The 13,821-nt window shown below is 50.2% G+C and overlaps 1 protein-coding gene across 2 annotated transcripts in view; it reads right to left on the bottom strand.

Moving 5' to 3' along the window:
- The window catches only part of LOC101746051 (neuroglobin), a 142,682-nt gene that overhangs the window by 81,319 nt on the left and 47,542 nt on the right, over positions 1-13,821 (bottom strand). The window contains exon 1 of one of the 2 annotated variants that reach the window (XM_021348409.3): positions 12,258-12,420. The exons of the other annotated variant lie outside the window; for it this stretch is intronic. The gene's annotated coding sequence lies outside the window, so the exon portion shown is untranslated. Of the gene's footprint in view, positions 1-12,257; positions 12,421-13,821 lie in introns of those variants that run through there. 2 annotated transcript variants of the gene reach the window in all.

Raw genomic sequence — 13,821 nt, 5'->3', positions numbered from 1 at the left:
GGGACGCGCCACGCCCCGGGCACGAAGGTTAGCCCGCCACTGATAGTCAGCGTTTAAAGGTATAAGATATGTTAGTCTGCTTTATCTTAGCACTTCATGAAAATCCTTTATGAATTTATGAAAACATGTAAAATAATTCAATTTGACTTGTTAACCAAGCATTTTACTCCGCCAACGTTATATATATATATATATATTCATTCCTGAATAAACGTTTTCGTTGAATTACGGTTGAGAATAATTTAGGAACGTTAATATTGAATGCCTTTAGGGTTGCCGCAAACCGTAAAGCTATGAGTGTAAATATATTGATTTTAATTTAATTGAGTTGATAACTTTAATCATAGTAAGTGTTTACCGGTTCTCATGATAGTTAGACTGCGCTGCTCACCGTGAAGTACTCTTCTTGAGCCTTATTTGAAGAGGAGCAAACAGTGCTGTATCATCATCTCATGTTTAAATGCACTAATATAGGCCTCATAGCACTTTAAGAAATACATCATGGATGAGCGCTATCTTATTTTCAACACAGTTTTGAATTTAGAGTTTCCGGACTTGTAACGCCGGCTCTATGGGATCCAATGAATCCTCCTTGAAAGCGTAGGAATTCCAAAAATGGATACCCAAAATAATAATCTTGAATTTAGAACTCACGCTCGCCGCATTCACTTTCCCGCTTCTTTACGCGCGCCACGCAAACCATATTACATAAACAAATATTTCAATTAAGCCCGTTATTTACCACCGCTATCGCATGATACCAGAGCTTTCTTTAATATAGTGAAGTGATCGCCTCCTGTGTGCTTAGTGCGAGTTTCTTAAAGTTCTCGATAGCGTAAAAGTTAACCCAATTTTGTATGCAGTTGGAACAGCGCCCCTAGCGGCAAACGTACGCAAACGATCCCATTCCATACAAATATGAGTTAACTTTTACGTTATCGAGAACGTTAAAAAACTCGCACTAAGCACACTGTTCACGAGAAACCATTAGGAACCCAAGCGCTGGAGAGGATGAGGACTTGGACAACATCCGGTGAATCACGGGTATTGTAATATAATTCAAACTGTGTCTTCCCATCTTCACCGAATCTCTAAAATATCTCTGCCGCTTGCGCATCGCTTCATTTAAACCATTTGCCAACAGCACACATGGTGTAGCTATTTACACGCCAAATGTAATCAAACCCTGATAACAAGACTAATGAATTTCACAATTAGAACCATTTTTACGGCTTAATCTCGAATTGTGTTTTTTTTTTGTAATTACATTATTTACGATACTCCTAATCTATATATTTAATACGTGAAGCAAAAACTTTGTATCCCTTTTTACGAAAATTGCGCGCACGGAGGAGTATGAAATTTTCCACACTTATAGAGAATATAGAGAAGAAGTGCACAATGCTAATATTTTTTTTAAATTATGCATAAAAGATACATTAAATCAACAAAGAAAACATTACACACACTACATACCATGTATTTGACGCACACACGCATGCATACTATTTATTGTCAAACTTTTGTTCTTGACGTCTGTTGTCAAATTGAGAATAGATTAAATATTGTTTGTCTTTGTTAATATTTTTTATAGTGTAGTCATGGCGAAATTTGTGATTATAGAAGTATAAAATACAATCATAATAGTGTACAAACTTACAATTATGATGAATTATAGTCCAATTTCGACTACTGCGGGACCTCTAGTAATGTTTTAATACTTCGCGGACGACTGAAATGAAGCATTTATCCGAAACAAAACAATGACGATGTAAACGCGAAATAAGCCGTAAAATTACATTTAATTATGTCTACAGTTAGCGGAAATTGAAGACAATATTAAAAACAATATCAATATTTGTACATTGTGTAATTGAAAGATCAGTATTCTATACATATAAAAATGAATTGCTGTTCGTTAGTCTCGCTAAAACTCGAGAACGGCTCGACCGATTTGGCTAATTTTGGTCTTGAATTATTTAATTTTGTGGAAGTCCAGAGAAGGTTAGAAAGGTAGATAAATATGAAAATGCTTGGAATTAAATAAAAATAACACTTTTGCCCCGGCAGGCGGATTCCTTTTGTTTGTTTTAAGTTTATTTTATACAAAAGTTTAGGTCTTTTATTTATCGATTGAGGCACTACGAAGTCTGTAGGGTCAGCTAGTGTTAAAATCAAATCAAACAATAATACAGTTCGATCCATAAAATTAAATAAAAATCAATGCATGTTTGTATATGCTTTCTTTATTTTTTCGATGGGTGGACAAGTTGACGGTCCACTTAAGTGGTTACCGTAGCCCGTGGACATCTGCAACGTAAATGCCGCTACCCATCTCGACACGTGAGTTCTAAGGTCTCAGTTTTTACAGTGCAGTATTTTTGTGTTAAATACGTCCTTAAATCGTAACGTACGATCGTACGTGACGTAGATACACTAGTAAGTAGGGTTAAACTGATTGCACATCTACTATACTTAATCTTATCTCTACGATCACACTTAGGCACGTATCTAGCGCAATTTTACAATTTTTTTTTTTTTATTGCCCTTGTAGGCAGACGAGCATACGGCCCACCTGATGGTGAGTGGTTACCGTCGCCCATGGACTTCAGCAATGCCAGGGGCAGAGCCAAGCCGCTGCCTACCGCTTAATACTCTCCACAAGCCTCGTTTGAAGAAGGACATGTCATAGCGCTCGGGAAACACCGTGGAGGGGAGCTCATTCCATAGCCGGATGGTACGTGGCAAAAAATACCTCTGGAAACGCACTGTGGATGACCGCAGTGGCACCAGGTAGTATGGATGAACTCTACTCCGGTGGCGGGCGGTACAATACAGACATGCCACTATAGATTCGCCGGAAAATGAGAAATAGCGTTTTCTGAGTTTAATAACAGTATAGTGGGAGTATAGCAATAGTAAATACCACTATCCTATCTATTTCCGCGGCAAAGCCGTCAAGCATACCGGTTCTAGGATTGGGACGACATATACAATACAAAAAAGTCTTTGAGTCCTGATTGAACAATGCATCAGATGGCCAGTGGGCTTGATCTCTCATTTTTTTATTGCCTACATGGAGGGACAGGCTCACGGCCTATCTGATGTTACGTGATTACCGGAGCAAATATACATTACTGGTGGTAGGACCACTTGTGAGTCCGCGCGGGTAGGTACCACCGCCCTACCTATTTCTGCCGTGAAGCAGTAACGCGTTTCGGTTTGAAGTGTGGGGCAGCCGTTGTAACTATATTTGAGACCTTAGAAATCATGTCTCGAGGTGGATAGCGGCATTTACGTTGTAGATGTCTATGGGCTCCAGTAGCCACTTAACACCGGGTGGGCTGTGAGCTCGTCCACCTATCTAAGCAATAAAAAAAAATCATCAACGCAAATCCACGTAGCGCATAACGTAAATACGCAACAAAATAAATAAAACATAAAAACAGAAAAATGACAACCCTACCACTACCTGTTACTTTTCCATCAAGCTGATGAGATCCGCCAGTCTGCCGCAGCGGAGTTTAAATACGTACTTCAAAGCGTTGAAACATAAACAAATCTACAACGTATCAACCGAGAAAACAACAGCGACAATTACATTCGACCTGGTTGTGGTCGCAAAAGCTGTTAGAATTGTCCTTAACGCATCTTTATATTAACTAGAGGTCCCGCAGTAGTCGAAATTCGACTATAATTAATTGGAATTGTAAGTTTGTACACTATTATGATTGTATTTTATACTTCTATAATCACAAATTTCGACAAGACTACACTATAAAAAATATTAACAAAGACAAACAATATTTAATCTATTCTCAATTTGACAACGATGTCAAGAACAAAAGTTTGACAATAAATAGTATGCATGCGTGTGTGCGTCAAATACATGGTATGTAGTGTGTGTAATGTTTTCTTTATTGATTTAATGTATCTTTTATGCATTATTTAAAAAAAATATTAGCATTGTGCACTTCTTCTCTATATTCTCTATAAGTGTGAGAAATTTCATACTCCTCCGTCCGCGCAATTTTCGTAAAAAGGTATTTTTTTTTTTTTTTTTTTTTTTTTTTTTTTTTTTTTTTTTTTTTTTTTTTTTTTTTTTTTTTTTTTTTTTTTTTTTTTTTTTTTTTTTGTCAGGAGGAAATCGCCGGACTTCCGCCCTTCACTGGGGATGGAGGGCGGGGCATGTCGGAGTCGAACCGACTAAAACCTCCTGTCTCTCAACAACCAACGTCCAAACCTCGCATGAGACAAAACTCATGAAAAGGCAAGGGGGGGAAAGTGAAGCGTTTAGTGCGGAGCACATCTCTCCCATCACCCTCCCCCTCGGGACGCCGGACTGGCGGTCGTCGGCGCCACGACCACCAGCCCTCTCGGTCGGCAGGCTATCCGAAGCCCGCCTAGATGGCGCCGGTTAGAATGGTCTATCCTACGGAATACCCCGCTGGGTCAGAACCAGCGTGGGTTGAGGATAGCCGGCCTTCCATCACCCGGATGCTCATGCATAAAACGCGTGCAGAGCAGCTTGCACGTCGTCTTCTTAGGCCCCCTTCGTCGGTCCCCAGGCCGACATGTGAGGGAGACCCGAAACACTTAGAGGGCCAGGGCTTGGGCGAGATCCGCCTCCCTGGCCCCCGCTCGACGGCGGCGGGCCTGTGCGTCTCTCACGCGCCCCGCCGCCTCCTTCTGCGAGATGGTGCACTCGCAGAAGTCGAGCATCGCCTTCCACGACTCGTCGTCACCGAGCATCGATGCCACAACACTCGGCAACGACAAGTCGTTTCCTATTTTTGCGACGAGGACACGGCGCCACCCCTCCCATGCGGGGCAGGCAACGAGCGTGTGCTCCGCCGTGTCCAAGTCGCAACCACAATGGTGGCACTCTGCCGTCGGCTCGGCTCCGATCCGGTGCAGGAACTCACCGAAGCAACCATGCCCAGTGAGCACCTGCGTGAGCCGGAAAGTGAGGCGTCCTCTGTCACGATTCACCCAGTTCACAAGAACCGGGCGAATCGCCTCGACGGTCCTACGACCAGCCGAAGGATCGGCCAGCCGTCTGGACCATGACTCCAGCACGGACCGCCGAGATTGGGCCCTCCGCGCTCTGACCACACTGGGGCTGAGACGTGCCACGCCCCGGGCACGAAGGTCAGCCCGCCACTGATAGTCAGCGGCGAGCGCCTCCGCCTCCAGGACCCAAGGCGGCGTCCCAGCCAGTACACACGCCGCCTCGAAGGAGATGGTGCGATAGCCACGGACGACCCTGACCGCGATGGTGCGTTGCGGCCGTTGCAGCAGCTTCGCTACCCCCACGGCCAGGGACTGGCCCCACACGGGCGCCCCGTATAGGGCCATTGATCGCACCACCCCCGTATAGAGACGGCGCGTCACCTGGTCAGGCCCCCCCACGTTGGGCAGAAGCCGGCTTAACGCGCCGGCCACCCCCAACAAACGAGGGACCAGGTTCTGAAAGTGAGCACGGAAGGTCCAACGACTGTCCAGAATGAGGCCGAGGTACTTCAACTGCACCCCGACCTCGATACGGACGCCTCCAACCATGATATGGGCATCGACAGGTGGCACTCTCCGGGGCCTGTGGAACCACATGGCCTCGGATTTACTGAGCGCCACGTCGAGGCCCAATCTCCTGATTTTGCCGACGACATGCGCCACCCCAGCGGTGGCAAGACGAGCAGACTCAGCAAAACTCCCCCCCCGGGCCACGACCAGCGTGTCGTCTGCGTAACAGATTACGCTTAGGCCCGGGAGGAGGGCACTACTCAGTACCCAGTCATACCCGATATTCCACAAAAGGGGGCCGAGCACCGACCCCTGTGGAACACCGCGCACGACCGGGAACCTGTGCACGATCCCACCGTGTCCGGTACACGTGACCGATCTGTCCTCCAAGTAGGAACCCACCAGTCGGCGAAGGTAGAGAGGCACTCCGTGTCTTTCCAGTGCCCCCCCTATCACGGACCAGGGCAGGGTGTTAAACGCATTGGCGATGTCGAGCGACACCGCCAAGGCCACCCCTGGAGACGGCTTCTTCCGAGAGAGCCCGTACGCGAAGGATCGCGTCCACCGTTGAGCGGCCCTCTCGAAAGCCATACTGCTCCGCCGACAGATCGGGTCCCACCCCGACCAGATGCTGAATGATGCGGACCGCCAGAATGCGTTCCAGCAGCTTGCCCACCTCATCCAGCAACACGATGGGACGGTACCCGGCGGCAGTATCCGCCGGGCGCCCCTCCTTTCTCAACAGCACGAGTCTGCCCGTCCTCCACGATGAAGGAAACCGTCCCGACTCGAGGCAGGAGTTGTAAAGTCTCAAGAGTCGGTCCCCTAGGGCACCAAGAGCCAAGGCCCAAACCCGGCCATGGACTCCGTCCGGACCGGGCGCAGTGTCCTTCGCGCACATTTTACGCACGGCCACATGGAGCTCCGCCCCCGTTATATGGGGCACCTCAGCAGAGGCGTCGCCGCCGTTTTCCGACGGGACGTCCATAGCGGGAGCGATAAATCCCTCCCGCTCCTGCGGGAACAGCGCCGAGACGATGTCCCGCAACTGCTGAGACTGGAGACGCTCCGTGATTGGGGGGGCCCATGGGCGCATTTTATTGCGCACCATATGATAGGGTCGCCCCCACGGATCCTCATCCAGCGTCTCCAAGAGACCCTCCATGTGTTGGTCCTTGGCTCTTCTGATGGCCAGCTGCAAAGCCCTCTGCGCGACGCGAAATGTGCCGTACAGCCGGGCCTCCACCACCGCGAACGCAACCGGATCGTTGCGCCGCGGCAAGCGACGGCGGCGATGCCTGGCGCACTCGCGCCTCGCCCGAACGCACTCCACGCGGAGTTGCGCGATTTCGGGCGACCACCAGTACACCTGGCGATTGGGAGGCCGAGGGCTGATCCGGGGCATCGATACGTCGCAGATGCGTCGCATCGTGTCCCGGAACCACCCCGCTTCGCGCTCGATCTCAACCGGATATGGACGCATGGGCGTCCACGCCGCCACCGTAGAGGCTTCCATCAGTAGCGCCTTATTCAGGCGCTTCAATGCCCACCTGGGGAATGACCGGGGCGCACCATGTGGGTAGTCACCGTGGGCGTCCGCGACTGCGGAGCGGGCGGAGAGATCAAACCGAATATATCGGTGATCTGACAGCGTCTCCGCCCCCTCCAAAACCCTCCAGTCGCGGATACGGCGCGCGATGGCCGGGCTCGCAAAAGTAACGTCCACAATGGACTCGCCCTGCCACCGCACGCACGTCGCAACCGACCCTCTATTCAACAAACAGAGGCCGGCCGCGTTCGCCCACCTCTCCAGTAGCCTACCCCGAGCGTCCGAGCGGGGGGAGCCCCATGCGACAGACTTCGCATTGAGGTCCCCCGCGAGAATCACTGGATGAGGAGCGAGGCGGCGAGCAATCGCCCCGATCCTGCCCAGGAAATGCCCGAACTCGACGGTAGGCCTGTTCGGAGAGAAGTATGCCCCGATCACGACGGTCCCTTCCAGCTGCACTGCGACGAACCCTTGGCCCCTGGTCACCATCGCCAGGGGGGGGATCGCCGCGTCTCTTCTTATGACTATGGCCGCCAGGCCGCCATCGTCCCCAAACCAGCAATCATTTGCCGGGGGAACGAAGTACGGCTCGGCGACCACAGCCACATCTATGGACCACTCCGCCATGCTCTGAGACAGCATGTCCTGAGCTCTGGCGGAGTGGTTAAGGTTTCCTTGGAGGAAGCGATAGGTGCGGTCCATTACTGTTGGACCACATCCATCGCCCCCTCCCCTTCACCGCTGCCCCCGCTCTCCGGCACCGGCGCCGCAACGGGGATTACAACGTTGGCCAGTGCTCCTCTGGCCAACCTTCTCTTTTGCCGGCGCTTTGATTTCCGGCGCCGGTTTCGTTCGGTGTTATCACCGGACGGGAAACACGCCTTGCCTCCCGCCCGGTGGTTTGCCCTGCGCCCGGCCGCAGCGCACAGAGCGCAGTGCGGGGCGGCCGTGCAGGACGCCGCTTTGTGGCCCGGTTGGCCGCAACGGAAGCACAGACCGCTGCGGTCAACTGAGCTGGTGCACCTAGCGAGGCCGTGCCCCGTGCTGAAGCATCGGAGGCATCGCCAGGCACGTGGTTCTTGGAGACGCACGTGGGCCGCTATCCAGCCCACGCGCAGTCTCCCCGGATCCCCCGTCGATCTTCCCGGTGGAGGGGTGGCCAAAGAAGTGGCCGCCTCCACAGGGCAGCGCGCCCACGCCGACCTGGCCCCGGAGTACCCTGAGCGAAGTTCGCCCACGGTCACGCTTTCCGGGGCACATCCCCCCTGGGCGGCTATTGCGGCTGCCACCTCCTCCTTGGTGGCGCAGTCGTCCAGGCCGGTGACCCTAATCTCGGCCATCCTCACCGGCCTGTGCACGCGCACCTCTTCCTCCGGCAACGCCACGCGGAGCGTCGCCACTAGTTTGTCCGCGATGCCAGAACTATCGGCACCGGGACATTCCAGCAGCTTCGCCCCATTGGCGGTATGCCGGAAGCGTAGACCTTCCTCTGCCCCGATTTCTGTCAGGTTTACGGCTGCGCGCGCCCGGGCCATCACCTCATTGTAGGTGAGGCCCTTTTCGGCGGCGCCCGGCAGCAAAGTCACTACCACGGCAGCTGACCCCGCTGCGCGCGGCTTCTTCTTTCTGTTTTTCTTCTTGCTAGCGGCCGGTGCTCGACCCTCGCGGGGAGCAGCCACGGCCGCCAGCGCTGTATTTCGGGCTGCAGCGGTCGGCGCTCGAGCCTCTTGGGGAGCTGCCAGAGCTGCTGTCTGTCGCCGTGCTTTGGTACCCCGCTTCACCACTTCTGTCCAGCCCTCGTCCATGCTTGACGGGGGAGGAGGAAGGGGACGAGGCTGTGGTTGGGATCTCGGGGCGGGATTCTTGGCTCCCGCACCTCTGATATTCTGGTTCCGGCCTCCACGTCGTGCCACCCTCGCGGATGGGGTAGAAGTGGAGGTCGGCTGCGCGGCCCAGTCCCGTATGGCGGTCGTGGCTTTTGGTGCCGGGACGCAATTTCCGGAACCATTCGAGGAGCGGAGCATCTCCTCGAGGCCAGCAAAGTGTTTGCGGACCTCATCCACCACCGCCCGCGAGATGCAGGCCACCATTTCTTCTCTGCTTGGCGGCTCCGCAGGCCTGGGCCGCGACAGCGCCGGCCACTCGTCTACCATCCTCGCCAGTGGCGAGCGGATGTCTTCAGCCTGCGCTGGTGCAGGCCTTAACCTTCCTCTCTGCATGGACGCAGGGATGGCCGATATTTGGGGAGGTGGCGCAGGCCTTAACTCAACCCTCCGCGGGGGGTGAGGGAGTGCGGGAGTAGGCACTCGTGAAACAGGGGCCACAGAAGTGGGCGCTGGCATGGGCGCCGCCACACTCATCACAGCTCGTGAGGGCACGCTGGTGTCCATCTTCCTCGCGGGGGGCCCAGAGTGTGCCAGCGCAGGCATCGGCGACAAGGGAGTCCCATCTCGCAAGACCGGGGAGTCCTCCAGAATGCGACTCTCCCTGGAGTCAAGCTGCCCGACGAGTTTGGACAGGGTGGGGATCAGCTTTGTCCTAACCATAGCGGCTCCCTCCCGGAGCCTTTTCCTGTAGCTGCTGCCTGGCTCAGCGCCCTTGGCAGCCACAGTCGACAGCAGCTTCGCCAGATTGACCAGCGCAAGGTCGAGGTCGCGGAATGCCTCGTCCCCGCTAGCCAGGGACGCGGCCGACGTCGACATCGATTCCACCGACGTCGCTGGTGACACTGCGCCTCTCCTCCTTACTGGTGGCCGCTGGGGAGCGGGCATCGTGTCTTTCGTTGTGGCAGGCCCCGCAACCACCGGAGCCACCTCCTCGATGGCCATCGTCTTTTCCGGCACCTCGATGCTGGAAGATGACGCGCCGCCGTCGTTGGACGTTGTTAGTGGGGTCTTCCTTCGCCCCCTCTTTTTCCCTACCGATGGTCTGGTGGGGTTGATCGCACCCGACTCGCTGGCGAGCGCAGAGCGCATCGAGCCGGCGATCGGGGAGCGCCTCGGTTCGACGGGAATTCCGCTGCCCGTCGCACAGCCTCCTTCATCCTGGCAATTGTTGCCCCCCCCAGAATACGTGGGGCAGCGTGCTTCCACTGAGGTAGAAGCACGGAGGGATTCTCCGCCCGACTCGCGGGCGGTACCCTCCTGGGGTACTAACTTTGTACAATTGTCCATCATCATGAAATTTCTTTTTTTATTAACCAGGGGTTTGGTCCCCTGGGATCTATGACACCCTCGGGACTGGAAACCCTCCAGCCATACATCCCATCGCCGGGTGTCGAGCTTGAGATTGGGGCATTTTTGAAGAGGTTTGCGTCCTCGCGGCTCCGACCAGTAAAGGCAGGAGCCCCCGTTCCCCATGACTGGGGTTTACGGTTTGGCCGACGGTGGCCGAAGCCTGTCCGTCGCCCACAACGCGGTGTGGAGCCACGCCGGCGAGCCGGTACCTTCCATATCTGGAAGGCTTTCCCCTGTAGCCAAAGCCGGGGACATGGCAACCCGCAGCCGGAAGACACCAAAGTGTCGCCGGCTCATCAGGCTCCCGAGAGCCAACCCCTCATCCCCTAAATGCCACACTTTGCCAGTGCAAAGGGGGTGGGGAGAGGGTCCCTCACTCTCTCTCAAGCATCCCCCGCAGAACGCGGAGGCGGCTGCGGAGAGCTGGGCGCAGTTCTCTTGGTCGCGGCGTCCCACACAGATTCCTCTGCACGCGATTTTAGGGACGCACGCTTAAGCCCCACCGCCACGACAAGGCGGAACTACATTCGGTGGGGGTAAAAAGGGATACAAAGTTTTTGCTTCACGTATTAATATATAGATACCAACTGACAGCTGTCACTCGCCTAATATGTGTCAATGTCATTCGTGTGGTCGCCCCTTCTTCTTGCGTCGTCAATGACTACTAAAAACTATCCATGCAAATCTGCGTCTTTTTATAAGAAACCCAGACGATCACTCCAACAAAAGCTACCCACATAGGTCCCGGGGGACGGCCTAATAAAGCTTATTTGTCATTCTTAGACATAGTTCACGGAATTCGTAGGAATCTAAGACACGCGGAAAAATCATTTATCAAAATCATTGCAAAATAAATTTATCACTTTGTTTCACTAGCGGGGATTGTTAAAAGCTTAGCTTACGGTGAGCATTCGTGAACACAGTAAGCCACTCATATTATAAAGACATTTTCAAAATTTGGCAGTCTATAGACAGACGGATATCTACAAATGAATTACGAAAGATATTGAAAATTTAAAAATTGCTGCCGGTAGGGAGTATTGTAAGCCGGCAGGAAGTATCACATTCCTGCCTGCCTGATTGAAGAGTGGGATTTAACACAATTGAGAAATCCGCTTCATGTTTCAAGATGGCTTTCATGATCTAGTTTTTTTTTTATTGCTTAGATGGGTGAACGAGCTCACAGCCCACCTGGTGTTAAGTGGTTACTGGAGCCCATAGACATCTACAACGTAAATGCGCCACCCACCTTTAGATGTAAGCTCTAAGGTCTCAAGTATAGTTACAAGTATAGTGTTGATAGGCACTGGTAAATCATCATCATACATTCATCCTTCTACAGAAATAAGTTGGTTCGAAAATTTCGTCTGATCATTTCCAATATCATAAAAACTGGAGAAGAGCTGAAGTGTAGATTAATTAAGTTAAAATTTGTTATAAAATAAATATAAATTTAATTTCTCTTTTTAATCTCTAATCACGTAAGAAGCTTTAAATCAAAGCTGTAACAGTTGAAGCGGCTGACAAACATGCGATTGACCACTTAAATATGTTGTTCATAAAAAAAATACCGTAAGCGCTCGTGAGCACGCATCGCGTGCATATAATTATCAAAATGAAAATCTATGCACGTAGTATGTACAGTGTCGAACCTGCAACTTTCAGAATTCCATATGACACCTCTGGATTATAAGAGCTTCTTTATTTACTTTACCAAGGAATGTCTGGATGTATTACAAATAAACGATTTCCGGAAATTCAAGGTGGGTGGCGCATTTACGTTGTGGATGTCTATGGGCTACAGTAACCACTTAACACCAGGTGGGCTGTGAGCTCGTCCACCCATCTAAGCAATAAAAAAATAATCGAAAAAAATAAATTACTAAAATACAAAACCGCTTAAAAAAAGTGGGCACAAAGAACAGATCGTAATTTAAAAGAAAACTTACGTTCGAAGTTCAAACGCTCACTAAAACAAACAGGAATCCCACACGCATACACACCCACACACACTCAACGGCACAATGTATTTCTATTTCAGTGTTTCAGCGGCCACGCTCTCTGTGGAAAGCCGACGCGCTACTGCCGGGAACCAAGCGACCGGTCACAGATTAAACACCGAGCTGCTACACCGTAGAAGCGCCACAGTGACAATTGGGCATTCTTATATAATAACTAACCGTACTCGTCCGCTTCGCTGGGCAATTAAAATTAACATTATTATTTATTGTCATTATTATTAGCGAGTCCAACACTCATATAAATATTAGCCTACCCATTTAGTACATGTATTTTCTACATCGATACCAAGTTTCAAGTCAATCGGATGCATAGTTCAGTAATTATAACGGAACATCCGTAAAAACCACTGTCGATTTACATATTAGTATAGATATATAACTCCCCCAAGCCGACTGGTCCTCGAGGGGGAAAGCGACCACAACCCTCCAACATCTAAAGACAACAATCACCGAAAACCAGTAGTTTACATAGCATCCCTTAATGTACTCACCTTGGGAAAAGAAGAAAATCTTACGGAACTGACATATGCGCTAAAATCTATCAAATGGGACATAATTGGTTTGAGCGAAGTGAGAAGAATGGGCGAAAGTATTACTTGTCATCCAGACTATTTACTGTACCAAATAGGGGAGACGCAAGGCCAATATGGGGTAGGATTTATTATTAAACAACATTTAAAACAATATGTGGAAGAATTCATAGGAATCTCAGAACGCATAGCGATTATGAATTTGAATCTACCAGGATATAAAAAACCGTGGTCTATTGTACAAATATATTCACCTACAGAGCAATCAAATTTGGAAACGATAAATAACTTCTACCATATTTTAAACGAAACCATTCAAGAGCATACGCACAAAAACCTTATAGTCATGGGCGACTTCAATGGCCAAATTGGAGCAAGACGCCCAAGAGAAAACGCAATACTAGGACAATATTCATATAGTAACAAGACCAGAAGCAGAAATGGGGAAAAAATTACAAACTTCGCGCTGGAAAACAAATTAACAATCTTAAATACTATTTTCAAGAAGAACCGAAAGAGCATGTGGACCTGGATCTCGCCGGATGGTAAAACAAAAAATGAAATTGATTTTATTATGACCAACAGAAACAGCTACTTCACAAACTTTACCGTCATTAAAAGATTTAACTTCAACACCAACCATAGGCTACTTAGAACTGAGCTCAAAATAAAACAACCAAAGAAGACTAGACCAAGACAAGACTCAGGAAACATAAAACTCGAAGAACAACACTTAGAGCAAATAACAACAGCTCTAAGAGCTGAACTTAGAAACTTCAAAGAGAACACTAAGGAACTAGAAACCCAAGATAAATACAAGTATATAGAGAATATTATTAAAACCCAAACTAAACTTATAACAGATAGGAAAATTAATGCAAAAGAAAAACTATCAACAGCCACTATAAAACTCCTAGAAGAAAGAAATTACCTTACTAATGAAAGAAGTACCCAAAACAGAA

Source organism: Bombyx mori, chromosome 18 (genome assembly GCF_030269925.1).
Source record: "Bombyx mori chromosome 18, ASM3026992v2".
Classification (NCBI taxonomy): Eukaryota; Metazoa; Arthropoda; class Insecta; order Lepidoptera; family Bombycidae; genus Bombyx; species Bombyx mori.
The sequence above is the reverse complement of the archived record's forward strand: the minus strand, read 5'-3'. Positions and strand labels throughout refer to the sequence as shown.